Source organism: Triticum urartu, chromosome 2A, assembly GCF_056163025.1.
Source record: "Triticum urartu cultivar PI428250 chromosome 2A, HENAU_Tu73, whole genome shotgun sequence".
In the NCBI taxonomy this organism is placed as follows: domain Eukaryota; kingdom Viridiplantae; phylum Streptophyta; class Magnoliopsida; order Poales; family Poaceae; genus Triticum; species Triticum urartu.
Window position 1 is genome coordinate 326003774 of NC_141874.1, and position 4221 is coordinate 326007994.

At 48.7% G+C, this 4221-nt stretch overlaps 1 long non-coding RNA gene across 1 annotated transcript; it reads right to left on the reverse strand.

The window, feature by feature from the left end:
* Window positions 1–1566: 1566 nt before the first annotated feature.
* LOC147984984 (uncharacterized) lies at window positions 1567–3895 on the reverse strand. Its single transcript, XR_015616375.1, has 2 exons — window positions 3585–3895; window positions 1567–3458 (listed from the first exon to the last, which is right to left on the reverse strand). It is a non-coding gene; the product is annotated as an uncharacterized LOC147984984 (long non-coding RNA).
* Window positions 3896–4221: the final 326 nt, after the last annotated feature.

The window sequence follows — 4221 nt, forward strand, 5'->3', positions numbered from 1 at the left end:
GTTGGTTTAACCAACTTTTGTAGTGAGGGTGGTAACCCCAGTCTTGATTATTGAGAACTCCTTCCTTAATTTACCGGATTATGATAATAAATCGTACCGGGGTATAATAAACACTGGATTTTCCTGATAATACTGGCGACTTGTTAGTCAAAACCAGACCGGGATAAAGGACGCCGGATTAGAACTGATCATGCACTAACAACTTGTTAGTTGAAAGCAAAGCTGGGTCAAGGACGCCGGTTTATCAGAATATGTTATAAATCTCATCGAAGGAGGAAAAAACTTGGCAAATGAAAGCATATGGAAACTTGTAGTCGAGGCTTTTTACGAGCTGCCAGGCTCCAAATCGAGGCTTTTCATGGGCTGCCAGGCCACTGAATTAACCATTTCCCAAAGCCTCTTAAGATGGACCTCAATATTTAATCAATCACGTTTTAACTTTGACAAGTTCAGGGTCTATGAGATTGACTGTCAAACGTTCCCGGGTCGTACCAGGTTTACCTGGGCGGAGTGACTTACTTAAAGAAGGCAGGTTAATCCAGGGTTTTAGGTGCAAACACCAGGCTTCCAAGCTGGGCTTGATAGCCTATTACAAGGGTGCAGACTCTTAGTTCGATACGAAGCAAAGAGCCCCCAAGTAACTTCCCTGGTGGCCTTACGCCGATCAAGAGGTGTAACTATGGTTCGAATACAACCAAAGCCCCAAGTGATATATTTGTGAGCTATGCTCATCGGGTGCCTATGTTTGAGTTGTGATGTGCAACAAACTCTCTTTGGCCCCTTATGATAATATTGGCTTGATAGTCGGATCAATATGTAATCAGAACTCCGCTTTATAAACAGAAGCCCCCATGTGATCAATAATATGATAAGCCAATAAGGCAGGATAACCCATGTTTGAACCACGCATCATGGCAACAGGCCCTCTTCGGCAACCTTTAACTTTTTGCTAGAGATAAATTATTCTTGAACCGGAGATTGAGAGCTTCAAAGCTTTGTGGGAGACATTTTTCCCTTGAGCCGGATTTTAAACCGGAATCTTCATTTTCAGCTGGAAATATTCTGACAACCTTTAAACTCGAACTTGCGAGAAATTAATTCTTTTTGAACCGGAAATTCTTAAACCGGATTTGAGAGCTTCAGTGAGACTGACTTCCCTTGAGCCGGATTTTAAACCGGAATCCTTTCTGATGGCCCGGAACTTCTTCATTGAGCCGGGATTTTGTAACTGTCATATACTTTCTAAGCCGAAAATTTTCTGACGGCCTTTAAATTTTCATCAATATAGCAATAGCCTCTGGGACCGGGTTATCTTTCCCTCCATCGTCCTGGGGTTCTTAAATTTGCTGAAACTGGCAAGATTTGCTGAGTCATGTCATCGTAGCCCCCGAGTCCCAAAAGTGACTTGAGGAGTTGGCTTGAAACTCTCCATATTTGACCGTGATATAAACCGGCATAACTTGTATATCATCGGTGTTGATAGCACGATGTGAATCTACAGAAGGTTGAGGTGACTGCGGCGGGTTATAAATGATCCCGTATGAGCCGTGTCAACAACTCAGCCAATGGTTCCTTCCAACTGGTGATTTGAAGTTAACCAAACTGTAGTGGCGGCGACTTGTGCGCCTGCCCATTGAACCATCCAGTGCAGACGGCTGTTGATAGTATATGATAATTTGCCTCCATTTTGTTGAAAGAAAACCAGGCTACCCAAGCTGTGACTTGCTCATACTCAATAAACAGCTCATGCAAACATGTGCGGTCTAGTATGTTGATGTAGACCAGGCCGTGAGAGACGGACGGTAAAGACAATCGTAGCATCAGAGGCAGCACGGACAGATGAGTCGGCCGCGACATTATAAGCCGGTACGGACGGGCGAGTCAATCGCAGGCGTAATTCCAGCGAGCTGATGTAGATTAAGCTACACGGGCAGCGGCTTGCGCACACCCGTATAACAACAAGTGGGTGCGGATGCTAGCGCATGATGATGCTAACACATACTCCATAGGCATAGCCTGACACCACCTTTATCATGAATCATCGTCCTGCACAAAATACATTACGAACCAAAGTAATTGTTCTTTGATAAAAACAATGTGTCAAGAAAATATACTTAGATGAATATCACCTGATTTATCCACATGACCGATGATCCATAAGTAGAGTCAGGAGATAACCTTTGAGAATTTTGATCATTGTACTTTGATAACTGAATCTCTGAAGGTGCAGTTGGAAGTCTTGAAACCTCTTCTCTGTTCTCATACTTGGAGTCAAAGGAGAATTTGAGAAGGTTGACCATACACAAGCTGCACTCTTTTTCTGATCATCTCACACAACCTACGTAACTCGATGGATTTCCGTACTGCTTGCAAAAACTGAAAGGCCTTGCATGCAGCCATGTCATACAGTGCTTTAAACACCTCCAGCAATTGTAGAGGCTCGTCAACGGCTGTAGCATCTTAAAAATCAGTAGGCCGGCTCAACGTGCCCCCGCGGATACAGCAAAGACGATTCAAAGCATAGCAATAGGGGCGGTGACTCTGTAGTTGTAGGCCGGCGGGTTACTGTCGCACCGGTTTAGGCCGAAGACGAGAGCCAGCAGCGGCCTTCAGACCACGGAGGCTGATGGAACGAGGCAGACCACGATAGCGGAGCAAGTCCGATCAGCGCTTGACTGGAAACGGCTCGGAGTCGTCGTGCACCCTGACCAAATCCTCCTCCGAGTTGTCGTTGGTCTTGACTTTTCTCTTTGTGCTGATGGATCATTGTTGTACTACCATCTCCTTGTGCTGATGGATCAACGGATGCATCACTTCCGCCTTCACATCTGGAACTAGTAATACTAATCTTTCAAATTAGTAATTCCTTAAAAAACCGTGCAGACGAGGCCACGGCAATGGTGAGTCAGGGCGCTCCACGGCATTTTAACAAGGCGGCGCGACAAGCGGCTTCAGGCAGGCGTGAGGGCACAAAGCTGAGTGAGGGGCAGCCTGAGGACGGCGGTGGCTCGCGGCGACAGGGCCGGTTCATCCGGCGGGTCGACGAGGTGCGTCCGCGGCAGCGGCGAGTTGGAGAGGTGCGGCCGTGGCCGGTTCAGCGCGAGCGCGCAGAGCAAGAGGAAGTGAGGGCGCTTTAAGGCGGAAGCGGAGCTTACGGTCGACGACGAAGGCGGCCGCTGGCTCGTGGTCGGCCGAGGCGACTCATAAGCAGGGGCACGGCACCTTGCAGCGAGAGCGACTCGGGACAGAGGGGCGCCTGACGGCTCAGCGGCGCTGGTCGTGAATAAACTATAGGACCATCAGGTTGGAGCTATTCTGTGGCGGACAGGATGTCAACGGCAGCAGACCAGAAATACATTGGATGACGACTGTAGCGATGATCAGATCATATGAACTATGGACGCTACGTCTGGATGCACTGGAGTAGCGCTTTACGGTGAGCTTGTAAATTCCTTGGCCTGCACGTGGGAGTCAAAAAAAGCATAAATCAAGTTTTGGAAACCGTGCCTGGAGCTTTGCACATAGCAGCAGTATTGATGGTAGTAGTTGTAACACCAGTAGTAATTTCGTTGGGGCAATCTTACCGCATCAATCTCTCTCCCAACTCTGACCGCATCAATATTGTAAACTCCCCGGACAGAAAGGGAGGCCGCTACAGCGGTTCTTCCACAGTGGAGGCGATCCGAGGCTTGGGCACAGGGTGGTAACCGCGGGTCGGAGCAGGCGCTGATGCAAACTACGGCGGAGGCAGCGCTCGTTGAACCAGCGCTTAGTGCTTGGAAGAAGCGATACAGAAACTAGACTGAAGGGCGCCGCGGGCCAACCGGCAACGGTAGCTGAGGCAGGCAGATACGGCCGTAGGAAGGAGAGGCGTGGACGACTCGGGAACTTTGGATAGAAAACATGCCCACGTCCACGTCCCTCTCCGGGTCGTGGTTCCCTCTTTTTCTTTCAGATTAAACAAATTGCAACCGCCCGCCGGACTGATATGCCTCGACACTTGATGCACGTGTATACGGCCATTTGTATGAACGCCCGGATGATTACGCGTCCACGTCTGTGCCATTGGTGACCCGGCGATTTGATGGATTGGTGCAGTAGCGAACATCGATTTTCTCTTTGTCTCGATGTATTGCAAACTGCGGCGGCGGGTGCGCAATCGCAACCCTAATTTCTTTGATCTCAATTTTGTATACGCCGGCTCCAAAGTGAATCATGTTC